General features: G+C 36.8%; 1 protein-coding gene across 2 annotated transcripts in view; it reads right to left on the bottom strand.

Annotated features, from left to right (window-relative positions):
• Positions 1–20,402, bottom strand: part of LOC122329057 — a 46,517-nt gene extending 26,115 nt beyond the window's left edge. For both annotated transcript variants that reach the window (XM_043225262.1, XM_043225263.1), the window contains exon 1: positions 20,119–20,402. The gene's annotated coding sequence lies outside the window, so the exon portion shown is untranslated. The remainder of the gene's footprint in view (positions 1–20,118) is intronic.
• Positions 20,403–21,469: the final 1,067 nt, after the last annotated feature.

Genomic DNA, 21,469 nt, shown 5'->3' with positions numbered 1-21,469 from the left:
AACGGCACCTCGTGAGAATGAGGGAGTTCAGCCTCCCGCTGCTCCTCGTACTCCGCTCCATCTTTCAGCTCACCATGCGGACAAATCCCATTATGAGAGCGGAAAACCCCTCAATCCATATCCTCGGAGAGGCTGCAGAACAAGTCCCCGACTGACCCCGACATTTCAGAACTGGGTGAGCCGTTGCTGCTGGCTATTTCGCAGACAGTCGAGCGTTTAACACCTCAGCACCGTGGCCTGTGGGTTTACACTGTGGACCGTTCCACAAAGAGGACCATCTGGACACTTCACAACACTGTGGTTGACGGGTGGACGGGATGACTTTTGACCAGTGCAGTGTGACCGTTTTTATGGTTAGACCGAGACCGTGTGTGTGTGTGTGTTTACACTTACTGTATCAACAGATTTCATCATGCTGGCAGCAGTTATAGGTCATGGTTTCTCCTGCCAGCAAGCTTCATATCACTATTGCTTAGTGTTACTGATGCAAACAAACCCCGTATTATGCATTAACTAACCTTTCCTGTATTTAAATGGTCATCGGATGGCCATTTCAAGTTGATGTGATTCTTTAGGTTTTTAGCGAAAAGCCTGTAACCTACGTTCTTCCTCAGTGTTAGTGTACAAATCACCTTCTTCAAAATCAGCTCTGTTTTCACCGAGCTCTTCTAGTCCATGCTGCTTTAAATGCTAATGAGCTCTGCTGACCCGGCCCCTCTCTTCTGACTGTAAACGTCAGCTGTGAAACTGGCTAACTAGCATGTTATTAGCGTTAAAGATGATTTGAAAAGATTCATAAAAACACATGAAGCTGGATCACGATTGATTCGTGCAAACATGAACAATCAAGTCACCATCAAGTTGAAGATGTATGTATGTATGAATACTATATATTACATATTTTATGATCATATATAATGTTTATTGGTAGCAGATGGGCGCTAAGGTGTATTTTCTTTTTGGTGCGATTTGTTTTCTACTTTATACTGCTATGCAACCTGTGTTGTTAAAAGTGCTACATAAATAAAAATGATTGATTGATTGATTGACTCTCTGATTGGTGGAGATTTCTTTATAAAATCGTGGGTAATGTAGTTCATCCCCAATGAATTCCACTGTTGAACGCTATTATCGTGAAAATAAGCTGATGAATACAGATCAATGACTTTATCAACAGCACAACAACCTCAAAAGTCATGATTTATAAATGAAAAAACATTACTAGGCTTTTACTTCCTGACTGAAGCAAGCACTATCTATCTATCTATCTATCTATCTATCTATCTATCTATCTATCTATCTATCAATAAAGGCTGTTGTTGCAATAGACATCAGCTGATTCTCACATCAAGCAGTTTATTATTAGTATTTCCCATTTTTTTCTGGAATTTTTGCTCCGCAGTTATTACAAACATACAAACATAGGCTGCTTAATGTTGTAGCCTTTTTTAATCAGCATTCGTTTTTTTATCCAAAACCTACTGGTGTTGTGTGACAAAATGCTACATAGTTTGAACCGAAAGTCTGATTCATTTTAGTTTTATTTTACACCATGTTTCTGACTTGGTTATGGGCTTTTCTGTGTTTTTTCCTATTTGCAATTCTTTTAAAAATATCTGTGTAAATGGATATAGGTATGTATAGCTGCGGTTCTGATTTGAAATATCCAGGGACTGTTGCTAAAAGTTAATGTTCTATCATTACGGATATATGCCCTACACCAAATCAAACCCTAAACCTACCTGATAGTGTTAAACAAGCAAAACTAATGCACTTTAGCTTACTTTCATACAGATTAGAAGCGTAGTTACACAGGATTTGAAGCAGAGCATCTCTATAGTCTGTGAGCTACCGAACAAAGCTACCGTCTATAAAAACCCATACATACGAAGCTGGACGTGCGTGATGCTAACGTTCAAAAGCATACATTTTCAAATCTCCCAGCATATTAATATTGTTTTGAAGTCATACCATGATATACTTCAAGCGTATCATTATTAATGGAAACTCTGACACCTTTGATTCCTTTCACATAAATTTACAGAGTTTTACTTCCTCCGGTGTTCATTTCTTTTGGAAACCGCAGTGATATGTACTTGTTGGTACGTATTTCGCTAAAAAGTTTACGTTTACGCCACGAGACCAGGTAAGGCTGTTTGACCTCTTAAAACCACATTTTGTACTCTGGATGGATGAACGCGTGCATCTTTGCAAACTGCGACGATAAAGAAACATCCCAAACGCCGCCTGAACACCCATGACTGTTCTCCAGTCGTTAAAAAGTTTAACACTACCTCAGTTAAAGTTTTCAGCTATTTGAAGTTTACAGTCGCTGTAGACTTCATCAATAAACACTTAGGTCTTCTCATAGCGGTTTGAAGACGGTCTAAACGCCTCAAGTACACCCAAATGGGATTTTTACGACACAGACTGAATTTGTCTCCAAATGTCCTAAAGTATCAAACGTCTGCTGAAAGCAGATTAGAATGATTTCAGTACTTAACTTCTCACAAAGCGTCTTAACTCTAAACTAGTCAGACCTGCTTCTGCCGAGGGTTCGCCAGGGCTCCTGCGCGCTTCTCCGTAACGCTGTTTGAGCATGGAAATGTTTTTTCTCTCTATCACAGTCATCGAGCGTGAGAGTGACAAATCTCTTCCCTATGCTTCGGTGTCAGTGATGCAGACGTGCCAATCACTTTGATCCGTGAGTAATCTCTGATTGTCTGTTTGGTTTCCCACCCCTCGGCATCATTAGAGCAGCACTCGGAGTAACAGCCACAGGGAGCGTCTGCTTGTTCTTTATAAGACACCGATATGAGAGGATAAATAATAAATAAGTCATAAAAATGGCCATCGCTAGTTTCGTTCCATCCATCCACACACGCCACGTCTAAGTTTCAGAGAGGAAAAGAATCATTAGGAGACAAAAGGTTCAAATCCCAATCATATTTCGCCACTTTTACCTGCAATCATTTTCTGTTCACACTTTAAAAGTATACATTTAGAACAATAATAATCAGAAGCAAATGTAAATTGAATTAAATTACATTTTCAAAATGCAATTTTACTTTAAAATTATTTTAAAATAGTACTATTATTTAAATATATAATAAATAAAATAATACAACAATAATATAAAATAATATATAATAAAACAGAATATAATTTTATTAAAAAAAGTACAAAATATTATTTATGAACTATTTTTAGATTTCAGAAATAAAATGCCAAAATTACTCTGCAAATTAAACATTGGAGAAATTGTGCAAAGAATAAATGAATTAGCATTATTTATTTCATTAATCTTTAATAAAATCATTTTACATTGGCAAAAAAAAAAAAAAAGTACTTAAACATTTAAATAATTTTACATATTACATATTATATAATATTACACATTATTTAAATAAAATTATAATAAATACATCTAATTGCAAAAAATAAAAGAAAATGCAATAAAATCGTGAAGCTAAATAGTATAAAATGAGTAATATTTTATTAAAATTAGGGTTTTTATTAAAAAAAGAAACTAAAGAATTGCATGTTTGTAAATAAATAAATGGATAAATGAATGAACTAATAAGTTGATATAATAATAAATCGACAATAATAAATAATAATAATAATAAACAAATAAGAAAAAATATGCATACGTTAACCCTTATTCAAATGTAATCCCTATACTATGACTGGATAGATTGCTGTCAGAAGCCCCTGTTATAGATTAGCAGCAAACATTATAGAGTTTCTTTAAAACTAAACAAATGCATCCTTTTCCCTGTTGATGAGCAATATTTTCGCACTTCTGAAGGCAGGTTTCTATTTCTGCTCAAACACGGCGCATTTAATAATTCATTGCTCCTCCTCTGTACTCACAACTGCTGCGAGACAAGAAAAACCAAGCTCTCGGAAAATGGGTGAGAGAAGCAGGGAGCTCAACAGATTTTGGACTACATCATCCATCACGCTCAGATCCGTTACAAGACTCGCCGTTATCTTCCGGGTCGGGAAGTTACAGGATCGGGCTCATCACAAGCGCATTAATCCACTTTTAAGCATCGTTTGATAACATCAAGGCCGTATGAACCAATTAAGATGTGGGAAATAAGGAATACGTAAACACTTACATGCGCTTTCGGTCACATTAGACACATTATGCCATATCTGACCTAGTTTTGGCCTCAGATGGCGCGTCCATAGGCCGCCCAGAAGCGTTCGCTGACAGGCTGCAGATTGCACACATCAGTGGCAAGAGCAAGCTCGGATCTGACCGACTGCTTTATGCAATTTCCAGGAGTCAGGGAGCACAGGTTTTTATCAGTCCACCGGGAAATAAACTTCTGTTTACAAGGCGGCAGAGGCTACTACATTTAGCGCTTCAAAAGAAGATGCAGACGCCGAATTTGGCAACGTTTGCGAGGCTTTTCACAGGATAGCTGGGCAAGTATAAATAAACTCATTGTTACATTTTAAAAGAAGCAGCTTATACTCAGCAAGACACATTTGTTCAAAAATACAGTAATGTTGTAAAATAGCGCTGTGAAATGATTCATTGTGTATCCAAAATAAAAGTCTGTTTACATAATACTGTGTATATTTATATATTTAATATTTTCATATCTGTATTCATAAAATGCATATCATATATAAATATTTTACGCTATATTTTTAATAACATACACATTTAAAAATAATACTGTCACGGTGTGGTTCAGGGAGAAGGAGCACTGGACGAGGAAATGATCTTAATAACTTTTAATCTTAAACAAAGTAACAAATAAACATAAAGACAGGCACTCAGGAAGATCAACAGAAAGCACACGCGTCTCAGGATAAAGACCGGACCAAACTGAACTCAAACACACGGGGCTCTTAAACACAAGGCAATCGGCACAAATTAACAACACACACCTGACGACAATGAGACAATTAACAAAGTGGGTCACACGGAGCACATGGAAGGAGAAAAGAACAACAAACCAGTCCAAATACGTCACAAATATACAGCATCTTTATTTATATATGCATAATAAACATAATTAGATATATAATTATATTATATATAAATATAAACATAATTATATATATATATATATATATATATATATATATATATATATATATATATATATATATATTTATATTCTATATATGTTATTATTTATTTATTTATATATACATAATAAATGTAATTATATATATATATATATATATATATATATATAAATATAAACATAATTATATATATATATATATATATATATTTTTTTTACATTATATATATATATTTTATTATTTATTTATATATACATAATAAACATAATTATATATATATAATATATTTAATATATTATATATGTAATATATTTATTACATTTATATAAAGTATTTAAAAATATATTTTTAGATGTGGATTAATTGTTTGATATCACTAGAAATATTATCATCAATGTTGAAAGCAGTCGTGTTGATATATACTTTTGTGGAAACCATAATTTTTTAGTAATATAATAGTTTAAAAATAGAATATAAAGTTTAAAAGAATAGCTTTCATTTGAAGTAGAAATGTTTTTAAATAAATAAAAAAATCTTTAAATAAATAAATAAACTTACTGATCCAAGACTAGAGTGATTTACCTGCCCATACACTTGACCTTAAAAATGCTAACTGCTGCAGTTCGTCAAATTGCGACAGTGTTAGTATTTAATATTTAGCAAATACATTTTTTTTTTCCGAGAGAAAGGCTCTTTTATCCAGAGAGACTTGTGAGACAGATGTCCTAGAAAACCTATGATTGGGTTGCGTTGCTCAGGAGGATAGAGGTGATAAAAACCGTTGCGATCATTTTCCAGTCGCTGGATTGGTCCTTCTCGAGGTTAGACACGCAACCCAGACCCAAGCCACGTCCTTCCCCATCCTCGTCTGATCTTCTCTCCATCCCTCCGTCCCACTTCACAACCCACAGCTTTTTTTTTCCTCCAAGGTGGTAGATGGCAGTCTAAAGCAAAACCGTATCAGTCTTTCTTTTAAGCGCGTCCCGAATCAGTGTTCACACCGAGCTTCCCAAAAAGTGCTCTTTAAAGCACACTCAACTCTCACAGCTTTAATTACGGTGGAGGGCCTATCAGACCCCGTTTATAATAACCTTATATAACTCATACACTACAAGACTGAGTACATAGTGTATAAGTGCATAGCGCATCAAGCTTTGAGCTTTCAAAGTCACCGAGAAGCGTCTGAAATCACAGGAACGAACCAAAGCCTCATTGAGAATCATTCGTGCTATGAAAGATGAATTCTTAGTCAAATTAATTGGATTCAGTTCACAAACTCAGCGAATCGACTCACTGATAGCAATTACCGGATAACCCGTTTACAGAAAACAATGATTTAGAGGGACAGTTCATCAGAGAAATGAATCCTTTGCTCACCCTCACGTCGATCAAAAACCCATAAGCCTTTGCATGTCACACGTCTGACCTTCAGGGAAATCTCAGCTGTCACCGGGGCATACCCCTACATGCCCGTCACGTGCTAATACGTACTTTTAAAGCTCTATTGTTCCGCATGGGTTTGGAAAAACCGTAAAAAGCGAGATGCAAGCTATGAGTAAAGCGATCCTTTAACCTGAGAGTCGTGTTAGTGTGCTCACTAGTGCGCTTGCGACTTAACAACATTTTTCACAGCCTGACAACACCTCTGGGGTTTCACCAAGTCATATGGCTTTATAAACGTTAGCGGCCCGCCCCGGGCTTCACGCACATCCCCCTGCGGAAAGAGACGGCGGGACGCATCTCTCAAGCCAATCCGTCGCCCGCTCTCCTTCGTACGCTGATTCCGAGGCACTATATTTCCCCGAGGACCGCTCAGACGTCCGGAAAGCAATCTGAGCGCTAAAACAGCGGCACACGCGGGCGGAAGGAACCCATCCCGGGCTCTGTGTCTCCAGACACGCCCAGCTCTTTTCCACGGGGCGACTCGTCTCTTGATCAGACCCCAGACGCACAGCGGCCGCTGACAGACACGTCTTCTGCTCGCCGTCTCTGACGGGGTCACCTCAGAAGATGACCGCCTTTCCCTCTACTCTCAGCTCCGAGACGTGACAGACGAGAAGACATCTGACGAGAGCAAAAGAGCTGATTCTAAATCCTGCTCTCTGACCAGCACAGATACAGGGACATACCACATACCACATAATGAAGCGTCAGTGTTTTATAGTATAATATTATGATATATGATAACAAAAAATCTACTAATATGATAGAAATAAAACATGGATATTCTAAAATAACAATAATAATAATAATTAAATAAAAATATATATACATTTTTTCATAACAATAAAAATTCACAATTTCAAAAATCATCTGTTTTTGCAAATATACTCTTCATAAATTATTTAACATTTTTAATTATTTAGATATTTTATTTCAGTACAATGCTATATTAAAATATTATTGTGTATATATTTATACATTTTAATATATATATATATATATATATATATATATATATATATATATATATATATATATATATATATTTTATATATTAACTACATAATCTTTTATGCAAAAAAGTATCAAATATATAACAGATAATTGCTATTGAAATTGCTACATATTTAATGGTATATTGTTTTGTATTATATGTATATACAACGATAGCCTAATTATAAATATTTTCGTTTTCTCTTTCTTACCTGTTTCAGTGCTTTCTCACTGAAACACATTTTTTTAATGAAGTTATGAATCAGTCCGCTGCGCTTCCGAACGATGTACAGCTTTTGAATCGGCTACTAAACAGCGAACCGGTGGATTTTCCCGGGATTTGTTTGAATGATCAGGGTCCACCTGTACGGCCGTCCGACCCGTTTCGCGATTACGAAATTCTTCGTTCAGGTAAACGGCATTTCATTACTGCTTAAAACGGCAGGTTAATCGTTAATTAACCCGCGCTATCAGGTGTGTGAGTGTGTGTGTGTGCAGTCCCGGAGCGCACAAATCCGCTCTTGCTTTTGTGGTTTAATTTTGGATGACTCACCCACTTTCCACCTTCTTCTGCAAAGGTGCAGGCAACCTCCGCCCTGCCTCCACATCGGCGCACGAACCCACACCCACACACCACTGCGAGCGGGACACGTCGTGATCAAACGCATAAAACACGCTCGCTCTCCAGCGGGAGAACAAAGCAGAGCGCCGCTTGATTGTCTATGGCAGTATAAAGTGTAACTGTCTTTTCCATCCACCATCAGATCCACGAACCTGATGCCTAACAAACTCCTCTGAATCTTCTATGACATTTCACAACGTAGGCACCGTTACATAATTCTCACATGAATAATATATAACAGCCGTGTGAGACGTTTGAAGTGTACAGTATGCAGCAAAAAGACAAAGGGAGCTTCTTTAATAATCCCCCACTAAAAATCCATCAGACCTCGAGCCTCAAAAAGATCTCGATTTTGAGAATAAAGCCCCGTTCTTAAAAGCACATTCCGGTTGATTTTCAGCCTCATGTTTATGCATGTGTCTACCCAAAAAGTTTCTCCGAGTAGGGAGAGATGATTTGGACAACTTTACAGCTCAAATAACGCTTCATTATTAACCGATTCATATAAGAGCCTGAGGATTGTCCAAACCCAAACCCATAGACTCAGATCATTTCAAAGAGCATTTGTCTTAAATGTAGGGTTCGATCACGAGCCACGTTCGGTTGACAGCATTTGACCCAATGGTTTTTTGACTCGTCTGTTGTTTTCAAGATTAATAAACGATGAAGTTCTTACAATTGAGGTAAAAGAGGAAAATAGTTGTAGATTAGGTAGTTAGAGGAATAGTTCTCCCAAAAATTACATTTTGTTTAAAAAACCCTTTACATATACTTCATATATTTTATAAATGTAATGTCATTTATTTAAAAATATACATTTAAATGTGTGTGTGTGTGTATTTTATATATATATTATTTATTTATTTATTATTATTTTTTTCATATAATTGTATACATATATTTTATTATATAATATAATATAATTTTATTTAATTTAAAGTATACATTTAAATGTGTGTGTGTATACATATGTGTGTGTGTGTTAATACTTTTAAAAATAAATTTTTATTTACATATTACATATTTTATTTCATTTTATAAAATGCAAAAAATTATGTAAAAATAATTTTTATATATAGTAATATAAAAATGCAATGCATAATATATTGTAGACATGTAACATATATAGTTTTATATATATATATTTAATTACATTTAATAAAACATATATAAGTTTAATGTTTGTGCGTGTAAATGTTTAAATGATTCATATTTCTCACTGAAAATGTGTATTTTAAGAAATCCTATTTTAGAAGTAAACCAAAGTATCCTTTTTTTAAGTAACAAGCATTTTTTAGAAGCAAACCAAAAAGAAAACCTTCCAAAAAACACTGAATAAATAAGTTCGTCTTCATGCGTTTCAAATTGGATTAGTCTGGATTCAAAAAAATGTAAAGTTTATACGGTGAGGCTTTTAAAATGGAATTAAACTTCTGCATTATTTAAAATAGTTTTCTCTTGTTTTAAAGCGTCTACATTTTTCTGAGTCAACAAAGTTTTGATACAACTTCACACAGAGCACTAATGCTAAAAGTGAACATACTATCGTTACTTCCACTGCTTTCATAAAACAAGTTAATGAAAAGATTTTACATGTCTTTAAAGAAAAGGACTTGAATCAACGTCATGTGCTGTCGCCTGAACTCAGCTTGAACCCGGAGTATTCCTTTAAGAAAGCAGGCGAGCAGAAAAATGCTTTACATTGAAGTTTATATTTAATACGCCGATGCTGTAAATAGCCCAGAGTATTCCTCTAAGATCTATTTTCAGTGTGACGTGGGGATTCAAATCGGAAACGATTCGGTTTTATGTCATAGCATGTTTGTAGTCATACAGTTAGACATTTCCAAAGCGCTCTCTCTTTCTCGGCAGACCGAGGCGTTCAGATGCGGTCGTGAACTACGGCGGGCAGCGGTGGAGTGAACCGGTGCAATCGCAGGTTAATGGCGCGCTCATTGATTTTATGCAGCTTGAAAGCCGAAGCAGGTTTACGCCTGACAGAGTTATGAAAAATGTAGTCCCAGTCGAATTTGACCGACCTCCCATCTGTCCATCCGTCTTTCCTCAACCTCATTCCTTGCTAAACAGCCGCTCAGCCTCGTCTCATCCACAAACCGAGTGCTTTTACATATCAAAAATCAGGCCTACTTCCAATAAAAGCAACGTTATATACCATTTCACTTCCTGTCCTGACTGGACAGACAGAAATGATTAGCTAGTGGAGCGTTCGAAGTCACGAATCTAATAACGAAGACTGACATTCGTTGACCTTGCTCACCACTAATCAGGTTGATAATAATGCGTTTAGTTTATTTTTGATACGGCGGCTGAGCGTAGCGGCTTGCATAATTCATAAGCTGTGTTTTTTGCAGCTAATTGGGTTACTAACAATCTCATTAGAGTCCTCTGTAGTCCTCCGAACACTCTAGCCATCGATCAGAGGGATCGATGCCGCACCGATCTATCCGTCGCGTTCGATAAAGCGCCGTCGCCCCGGGAATAAACACTTCGGTGACCTTTCCGTTCGTCTGCGGAGAGAGCGAGGGGAGGCAAAAATTTGTAGAAAAAACAGAAGACGCCAGAGAAGCGAATCAGACGGAGAGCGAGCGGGAAAAGAAAGAAAGGAAGAGCTAAAACTCCTCTCATTTCACAACTCATCAGTTCCACCAGGGACCGCGGGATGCTTTCATGTGGAGGTGCATGCATAAATAAGCAAAATTAATTCAACAAAGAAAACTCCCGAAATAGAGCGCTCTCATCCTCCAATCACTTCGGCGCAAGCCTCACCTGCTGTACCGGGGGAAGAAAAGAGCTTTCTTTGAGACACTAATACCTATATTAGTCTCATTCCACGAGCGGGGCGCGTGCAAAATATGACTGCAAAAAAAAAAAACACTCAACAGACAAAAAAATACTGTGGTCAACCACAGGTGGTCGTGCTAAATATTTTATGAACTTGTTAGGGGTTTTTTTTATTCATTGTTTATATTCGTTGAATCCCTGGTTCATGTCATCGTGTTTTATTTTGTGGTTCTGTCCATTTCTAGCAGTACAGATGACATGTACATCAAAATGAAATATACGCTAGTAAAAATAGTAATTTAGTGAATTAAGATGTCACTCTGAAGGGACTAGCTAATTTTAGAATAAAGAAAATATTTGCCTGATGGTTCGATCATAATAGCAGGGTTGTGTGGTGGAGCGAAACTAATAGTCTTCCCAGATGACTTAGCTTATGACAGTCTTTTGTGTTTTTGGTAATGGTGGGAAATCGTGAGCTAAGAGTTGTGTAGAAAATGTAGGTATTTTTTTATTTATACTTATTTTATATATGTGTATTTGCTTAGTTTTTTATTTAGGTAGTTTTTAGTCAGTTTTTACTGTAGTGCATTGAATAACAGTGTTATTGTTAACTAAAACTAAAACGGCAGTTTTCATTTTTCAGTAATTGAGCTGGAATGAAATATAACTTAAAACATGAATGTAAAATATTAAAACTAAAACTAAAATACAGTTAAACTTAATTTATTAATAGATTATACGGTATGTTTTTTTAAAAATAATAAACATGACAAAATCACATTAATTAACTGCAAATAAAATAAAATAAAAATAAATGCTAATATTAATATTAGTACACAGTATATATATATATATATATATATATATATATATATATATATATATTTTTTTTTTTTTTTTTTTTTTTTTATTGTTAACACCTGTAAATAAAATAAAGATAATTGGAATATTTCATTTCAGTCACTTTTACTTCAATTTAAAGTTTACATTTAGTTTGTTATTATTTGTACAATTTATTAACAATATCTGAGTGAAACTTGTTTCTTACTCCATTTCTTTTCAGTGCAGTACGTAATATTAAAATAGCCCTGCATAGCAGCTCTGGCGTTTATTTTCTTTGACGGATACAGTTCAAGATTTTTACAATTTAAGGCGTCACGCTAGCTTAATTTTGTGTTAGACAGCATTTTACCGACTGCATCTAACAGCCATTGCAACGAAACCAAAAAAACAAACATGATGTGTGCTTCTAACGCTTACAAGAAAAGCAGCAGAACGCCAATCTGTACAGCATTCATAAAAAAGCAACACACGCTAGCAGCATGGCTAAGACAAACCCACGTTCAGCAAGAGCATAAAAACAGACACGTACGTGACACAAAGCATTCCTGCTGCCGTTCAAAACACTGCCCTATACGTTACATTCACGTCTGGTTTATGATAATGCAACGAGATGCAAAGATAGCTATCATTGCCATTCCGCTCAGCGGCATTTTAACATATGTGCTTGCGTCTTGCAGGCACTTGCTAAAAATAGACTTGCACTGGTGTCTGCCGTTGCTTCACATGACACACTGGTAAAAGAGGACAGCGCAGCAAGGGTGTGTGTGTGTGTGTGTTCCTGCATGTCAGCGTGTGTTTCTTCATACGTAAGACCACAGATTCTTTGAACTACCACAACTGATTTCCTACCGCACTCCGTCTCACTCTTTCACCTCCTGGCAAACTGCAGACTGTTGCGTCTCGCTACAACATGTAGGTGTTGTTTTGATAAGGATGCTGTTGCCGTTTGCCAAGACGACGGCATTGAGATTGTGATTGTAAATAAACTATAAATAAACGTCGCAATGTCTTGATCTCGGTCTCCACGGCTCCATTCAACTGCATTACAAAATAGAAACCAGACACTCGATTTATTCATAGCCTGTTTCTAAGTCTTACATCCTGTTGTTTTTTCAAGCAACGGTGAGCGGAACGTCTTATATTGGTAATATAGTGCCGAAATGGGAAGAGGTCGACAGAGTTTGCTAAAATGATCGAGCTCATCTGGTAAATCTTGCACTGATGTTTCTCAGGTGGTGCTCACAGCAGAGGAGCAGTGCATTGTGGGACATACGTTCAGGGATAAATCGGTGTCAGTGAGAAACTATTGGATGCAATTAACGCAGTATCCCTGTTAAAAATTTCAAATTTGTGATTGTGACTTTTAAAACCGAATAAAGCTATAAAAAAGCATGAACCCAACGTGCATTCGTGCTTTTTTAATGTTAGTCGATTAAAAATGAATTTTCGCACACCTGATGACAATCTATAGGAGAGTGAAAAATAAAACTAAAAAAATAAAAATGAATCCCGCACAAAAAGTACTGCAAACAAAACGCCGGAAAATTAGTTTTTAAATTTTATGTAGAAAAGGTACATCTTGCTTCAACTAACTCGAATGCTTCTCAAAGAGCGTGACAGAAAACAGCATTTTGAATGCATTTGAACACTTTTAAATGCTACATTAATTAGCATTAAATTGAAGTAAGATGAAAATAAATACCATAAAAACTTGTGTGAAGACAATCTGATTCCCTCAGACAAACCCCAATTTATTATTTAGTATTTTCTTCTAATATTTTGCACAGTGTGAACACTGATCTTGCTCTGCCTGCTATAGCGTCTTCATCTTCAGCTCTTGCTTCCGTTAAAAGCCATTTACAGGTTTATTTGCGCAGTTAAACTGCCCTTATTATGGATCTTTAAAAAACGGTGTTTCGCGCGGTGTGTAACACGGCTCTAGGTGAATGCAAACATCCCGCAAAGTTTTAAATCTGAAAGTGCACCACGTGTAAAGTTACTGTCTCTCAAAAGAAACAGTTGACTCTGAATTATTAATATTTTAAAACGGGTCCTAAGCTGGGCGGGGATATGCTAATGTTTCATGGTGACGTCAACGTGAAACATTAGCATGTTGCCGCCCACTTGCTGGTCTTTTCACGTTGGTCCGAATAAAAAATGAAAACGTATTCTTCGCAACATTGCTTTATCAGACATGATCAAAATGAGACCGCAGATTAGCGTCACGCAAAGGAGTGGTTTGAAAAAAACGAATCGCTGAACAAGGTGAAAATAAGTGCATATAATAAGACAAATGAAAGTGTTTTTTGACCTTACATGTATGTCAGCCTGTTGTTTTGGACTCCCAAAACCAAAATATAAACCATTCATTACCCATAATAGAGGCACTTTAAAGTATTAATTGTGTATTGTTAAGAGTTCTCTAACAGTTAGACAATAAGTGTATGCAATGAACAGGGATCTCCTGTCTAAAGCAGTCATTTGTACCAGTCAATTTTTTTTTTTTAGTACTTGGCTTTATGTAACCATACCCTAACTTACTTAAAATGTCAATATGCCCCCAGCGCACCCTAGAATATTGAGCATTGCTGCTGCCTCCAAAAAAAAAACATTTGCATATGCATACTTAAATGTGTAAAGCAATCATTTTCTATTAATATTTAATTATTGGTTATTTAGGTATTGTTTATACATTGACACTATATTATTATTATCAATACACAGCAATGCAATTTCTGATATTTTGGCTTATATTTTAGTGCGCTGAACAATTTTGGTACAGGCATTGGGTCACCGCTGGATACATCTCGACCCGAAAGCAAAACCAGTTGAGAACGAGGTGCAGGCCAAGCCAGCGTCTCTTCCTCTGTTTCACTTCACCCTCTCTCTCAGATCTACGTCTGTGTTTTCTAGGCGGATGCTCTGCAGCTCACAGGCATGCTGCACTTTTCCTGTTGCGCACGACCGTAGTGAGCTACAGAAACCAGGACTCAGCGTGGGCCAAAAGAGGACGTGGAAAGCTGATCTCAGACCATCCTCAGAAAAAAAAATAGGTCAAAACGCATTAGCTGGGACCATTTGCAAAGGTTCCAGAGTCCGGTCTGTCTCTGCACAAGACCAGCGTTTCCTCTTCTGGTTAACGGTCATCGCACGAAGCACCACGACGACACACAAGTAGGGTCTTTCAATTAATCGAAATGCCACTGCTACATCAGCGACGCCACAAGTGCTTCACGCGGGTTTTTCTACCCTTCGGAGATTATGGTGTTGGCGCTTTGAGCACCTTAATGGCAGCAAACAGTCAAAGTGATTAGGCAACAAGGGTGATAAGGAGTGAAAATAGATAAAGGCTATTATGCCCTTCGCCCTGAGGAAATGAATCAATATTGTGTAGTGTTATGGATGAAGCCTGTTAGTCTAATGCGTATCACAACAGGCCCCGAAATACTCCTAAGTGCTTAAATGCCTATTGAGTTTGGTGCAGCCCACTCCTATTTCCTGAGCATATGATAGCCAGTGATGAGAAATCGAGAGCGAGGGGGGTTCCTGTCTGCCTGGATGAGAGGAATGGCAACATGAATCTCACTTTCTGTCATCCTCGATGCAACGAGAGGCTGTTCCTCGGGTCACCGCCTCTCCGCCCCGCAGACTGAAGAGGATGCCAGTGACCCAAACCCGCGCAGGTCGCTCTTGTTCAGCTGTGAAGAACAACACTTTGGGACTCTTCGCGATAAGGGTTCCTTTAGAAACGGATACCGCAGGAGAACTTTTCCAAAAGTTTCCAAAAGAAAGCCATCTGTGTACCGGTGCTCTAAAAACCCAGAAACCAATAGACTCTTATGAGCAATGGATTCTAAATGGCGGCGTATAAGGGTTTCTTTTGCTTGTGGGATGATTTTTTTTTTTTTATCTGAATAGAAACGTGAGAGTAAAGTAGCATTTTGTTCCCAAATGACTTCTGGTCTATGTTTATGAATACATTTTTATTTTTTACATTTTTTGAATAAATAAGACCAGAAGTGTGCATAAAGAAAGTAAATAAATTTTGATAGAGGGTACATAGAGGGTATGTGTGTGTATGTATATATATATATATATATATATATATATATATATATATATATATATATATATATATATATATATATATATATATATATATATATATATAATATAACAAAATAACATATAAAAAAATGTATCTTCATTCTTACAGTTCACACCATAAGTCACATTGATGCATAGACTACCCATATATATATATTAACTGAAGTAACTGAAAATATTATTATGAAAATATTATGTATTAAATATGTATATAATTTATTATATATAACATCCTCAGCATTTCTCATTTTAATTAAGTTAAATTAAAACACTAATAAATATGACAGAATTAACAAATATGAAATAAAACAATAAAACAAAGAAAAATTAAATGAATTAACTATTATAAAAAATATACAGAATGTCTCAGTGATACCCGTCCTGTACGACTTTCTTCTGTGAAACGAAAGGAAAATATAAACATTATTTCATTGCGTGTCCCAAAACAGCTGCCATAATCTTTAGAGCTTTTTTTCTGCGTACCAGTGAAATAAGCGTCCATTTTTTTTTTTTTTGAGCGTGAATCTGAAAAGCCTGTAAAATCAAGAGCGTTTTTACACTATAAGGAGCCCTTTGTGATTTGGATGCTGAAGGTCCTTCATGGCACAATGCACCGCAAACTCCACACAAGAACCTTAAAGAATGAAAGAGCTATTTCAGGAAGCAGTTTAGCAAAAAAAAAAAATTACCAATCGACGTCATGACAACCTGCATGGCTTGCTTTCTAACACCAACATATAAATACACGGAGGGTTATCCAAACCGTTTTTGAGGGCTGTTTGACTTCCACGTAGAAAAAAATAAAACATTTAAAAAATCTCTCAAAATATCTTTTACGGAACGATGTTAGTCGTACGGGTTTCCAACACCATGAAGTTTTGGTTTTTGGTGTGCCGTCCCTTTAAGACGACTTTAAAGAGAGCTTCATGTTTCATTCATTTTGGGAGATCCCCCAAACACTTCTCAGTAGAATTCATTCGTTCTAGTTAACATGTTGACCACTCTGCGTAACTGTCACGTACACAGTGGTTTTCCATCCGTTCGTGCCCTTCCTCTGTCCACGTGCCCTGTGTAGTGTTAATTATTAAGGGATTTTCATACAGTCGGTGTGTCTGGTGCCCTAAACCCTTCCTCTACCCTCCGTCACACATATTCCACTCTAATCCATAGGGACTATTCATGTTTCCCTCCCTCTCTCTCTCTCTCTCTCGGCTCATGTCTGTCTTAAGATACAGAAGCGTATACGAGTGTTACTTGATCCTGAATCTACTTTGACATCAACGGTGGCAGGAGTGCACGGCGTGCATATTAAACCCTGTCTGCGCGCTGCACACGTGGGAGAGCGTCTACAGCAAAAAGCGTATCTGGCGTAAAGACTGACCCGCTCGGTCACCTTTCAAACACTTAAGTGAACCCGCAGCGAGCCGGTTTCTGTGACAGCATGACGGTCTGTCACGTCACACAACACAGACTCTGGTCATGTGGTTAAAAATGCAGCCACTGTAGCCTGTCTGTAAGGATGTGGCATGTTTAATATATAAGAGCCAAGCAGCAAAACAGAAGAGAGCTGCTGGTGGCCCTTAAAAGGTCATGCCATTTTTGCAGTTTACATGATTTCATACACGGTGTGTTTCATAAGAGGAAGCCGGTTCTTGTAATATCGCTTTTTCGGGATGCTCTATGTGTAGCGAAAATATAATCAAAGACATTTTTTAAACAATGTACTAGTTTTTTAAGTATTTAAGTATTGAATGGTTTTATTGTGGTTCTGAATTATTAAGAGCAAGCCCATAACTGCTATAGAGGGTACGTGTCTCTAAAGCTCTTCTCAATGTTTGCTTTGATAAACTATTACATTGGGACATCTAAAAAAAACTACAAATGTGATATATGTATATATATATATGTGAGTGTGGGTAGCTGACGGTGTCAATAGTTTTTTAATACTGGTATGTAGTATTTGATTTGAGAGCACTTAACATGACCTAATGACGTAACATGATAATAATGATTACTGGTATTATTATTTATTATTTGCTACCGTTATAATTATTACTTCACAATCTATTTCACAAGAAAGAAAAAATATAATAATAATTTAAAAAATTATATATATATATATATATATATATATATATATATATATATATATATATATATATATATATATATATATATATTGTTGTTTCCTTTCACAAAATAACAATACCAACTACAATAATAATAATAATAATTTCCTTTATTAATGAAATTACAATGTCTTGTGAAAAAATATAATACAATAAATATATGTATATATATTTTTATTGTAGTAGTAGGTGTAATTATTATTGAATTATTATATATTGTTGTTTGCATTTCACAAGATAATGATACCAACTACAACAATAATAATGATAATAATAATTTCCTTTATTACAGAAATGACAATGTCTGGTGAAATACAAAAAATATATTATTATTATTTTTAATAGCAGAAGTAGTAGTACCAGTTATAATCATTATTATATTATTATAGATTGTTGTTTGTATTTCACCAGATAACGATACGAACTACAATAATTGTTGTTTGTGTTTCACAACAAATTATTGTTTAATAAATAAAAATTACCGTGCAGCTGAACATGAAAATCAGTAATGATAAGCAGCTTTGATATTTGAGTGACGTACACTATAAGGGTGGACGATGATGATAAAATGTGAACAGGTTGTGACTCGATTAACTGACCGAAATTAGATTACAACGGGCCATGCTTTAGTCAAGCGTGCTTCGATCCACAATCCTGCAACATAATTATCAAATGTAAAAAAAAAAAATTTCTGCTGATGACATTAGACTCAACACAGCTGACACAATAAGGTGCAAAAGACAGTCGATGGGTCACTAAGCCCTCAGTAGAGAGCATATCTCTCTCGTGCACTCACTCACAGTGAGTCTGAGCTGCAGTGTAAGAGGATTTCATTCATCCATATTCACTGTATCGGACAGACTCGTGCAGTTTCTCGGTCAGCGTGCACTGGGGGGCATAAGCTCTCGGTGTTAAGTCACTTTCTTGCCTGAGTGAAGTCTATCCCGCTGGGCCAGGAGGAAGAACTCAACACTTAGAAGATCGCGCCATTAACTGCGCTCTACGAAAAGGTGCTGCTTTATCACAGGTGCAAAAAAACCACCACGTTAAATAATATCCCTTACAAAAACAGTCCTCCGGTGCAGTAACGACATTAATACTGTTACATATAACACATATCAAGACACTAAATGACCGTGCAGTGCGTCCAGTCGTACATAACGAGTGCAGTCAAACGATTAATCGCGATTAATCGCCTCCGAAATAAACGTTTTTGTTTGTATAATATCAAATATATGATGTATACGCGTGTAAATGTATACTGTGTGTGTGTGTGTTTATGTACGCTTTACTAATAAAGCACAGTACACGTACGTATATCATTTCATCAAAAACATTTGTTTGGGGTGTGGTCAAGTGAGATTGTTTGACAGCACTAAAAATTACGTAAAGGTTTTTGTGTTCCTTGGATGTACTGTGGATAGCAATTTTTTATAATGAAATAAGTATAAATATCACCGTACCACGGTATACAGCCCCAGTACTCACCGTGTACTCATATATTTAAAATACCATGGTAAAAGTACGTGGCGTTATGTAAAAATAATATGGTCCCATCCCAAAAACATAGAAGCGTCATGCAAAAATGTTGATAGAAATGGCTTGATAGAACCATGGCATCCTGAAAAATAGATTGCACCATTGCACTTTTTGGTATAGTTTTTTTTTTCAACGGTAGCAAATGAGACAAGCATGAATTCACTTAAAAAAAACTAATTCAGTGCACACTTTAAAGCATCTTTACCTTATTAATTTACTCTCAGTACTGTATCTTCCTCCTCGCCGCCCCTCTCGAGAAAATACAGAATCAATAAGAACATCAATATGAGCTCAGAATACCCATTCAATGATCTCCAGCCTGCTGAACAAGATCTCAGCACAGCCCTAATCGCGTTTCAGACCGACTCGGGCTGCTATTGTCTGCGAAACGTCTAGAGTCTGAAACCAAACTGCATATTTAGGCTACGCGGAATGATAGTTACATAAAGTGACAGAGCTAATGAGAGTCTCATAAAGTTGGTGTCCAACAGCCCAGCGCGTAAAACGCCTCCAAACGCCGGAGGAAACAGCTCAAAGTTGAACAGCAGATAACACGGTCGGCGAGGGAAGGCGAAGCGCGCTTACCGTGCGTTTCACAGAGCCAGAGAGAGAGATGCGGCGCGCAGCATCCCAGCCCTCCTCAGCGAGAGACTTCTACTGTGCGCTCTCCTCCGGCATGACTCCTCAGCTCTCCTCCGGCGCGCACCGCTGCAGGCTGGGCATCGTGGCTGGTCTCGAGCTCTCGGTTCATCCGCCGCGGATGCCGCCTACTCTGATTGAGTTTCGAGAGCGCAGAGGCTGCGATGATCGCTCACTTTCTCCGGGCATATGGACCATGTGATGAGACTCGTCCCTCCATCCGCGCGAGCCCGAGCAGCGCCACCCGATGGAGACGTGCTGCTATATAACGCGATCGGGCCGCCCTTCAGGAAATACAATCGGCCCAGTTCTGAAAGATTTAACATTTGCATTTATTGCGTGCAGATATTAGGCTGGTGGTGATACTGATGCGAATGATACTGATGTGTTTTATCTGGCTCTGTGATGTTGGTTAGTTCAATCTGTAAATAACGCTGCAATTTACGTTTAAAGGTTTAAGTAAGGTTTAAATTCACACACGCACACACACATATATACACTATATATATATGTGTGTGTGTGTGTGTGTGTGTGTGTGTGTGTATATATATATATATATATATATATATATATATATATATATATATATATATATATATATATATATATATATGCAAACAAAGAATAAGCATAAATGTCAAGTTTTAAAGTTTATAACAGGCTTTCATAACAATTACTAGGCTGGCTGAAACAAGCAGGATGTCGATTGTTTTATATTTTGTACCAAACCATGTTTATTCGTCGATTCATGAACAGTTCCCACTGTGAACAAACGGCCTACATCAGCATCTTGGCCTGGACTCAATACGTAATGTTTAGATGAAAAATGAAGTTTAATAGGCTACTTATAACATCACGTTCTGAACATTTAGGCGTTGGGCTTAGTCCTAAGGAAGCACATGCACACTGATTTGGCCAACAGCTCATTCATTTTGAGTGACTTGCATTTTAGACTGAAATAGTACATTAAGTTTTGCTAACGAATACAATACATGCCTTTTGTTGAAGGATTCTTTTAATGAATCAAACGAATCGCTCATAAATTGCTTCGAACACTAAATGAATCAGCGTTTTTGAACAAATCGGTTGAATAAATGATTCAATGACGCCCTCAAACTTCACTGTTTTGATCAAAAAGTATTTCTATATAAATCGGGCTGAACAAATGATTAAATGATTCGTTCACAGTTGCCACTAACTGATGAACCTGCAGAAACACGGACCCCACCGAAACCTATTTGATTCCTTATTCTAGTTCGGTTGTTATTCCTCTTGCCGTTGTTTCACAGGCTATTTC

Source organism: Puntigrus tetrazona, chromosome 23, assembly GCF_018831695.1.
Source record: "Puntigrus tetrazona isolate hp1 chromosome 23, ASM1883169v1, whole genome shotgun sequence".
NCBI classification, from domain to species: domain Eukaryota; kingdom Metazoa; phylum Chordata; class Actinopteri; order Cypriniformes; family Cyprinidae; genus Puntigrus; species Puntigrus tetrazona.
This window is presented reverse-complemented; position numbering and strand designations above follow the sequence as displayed.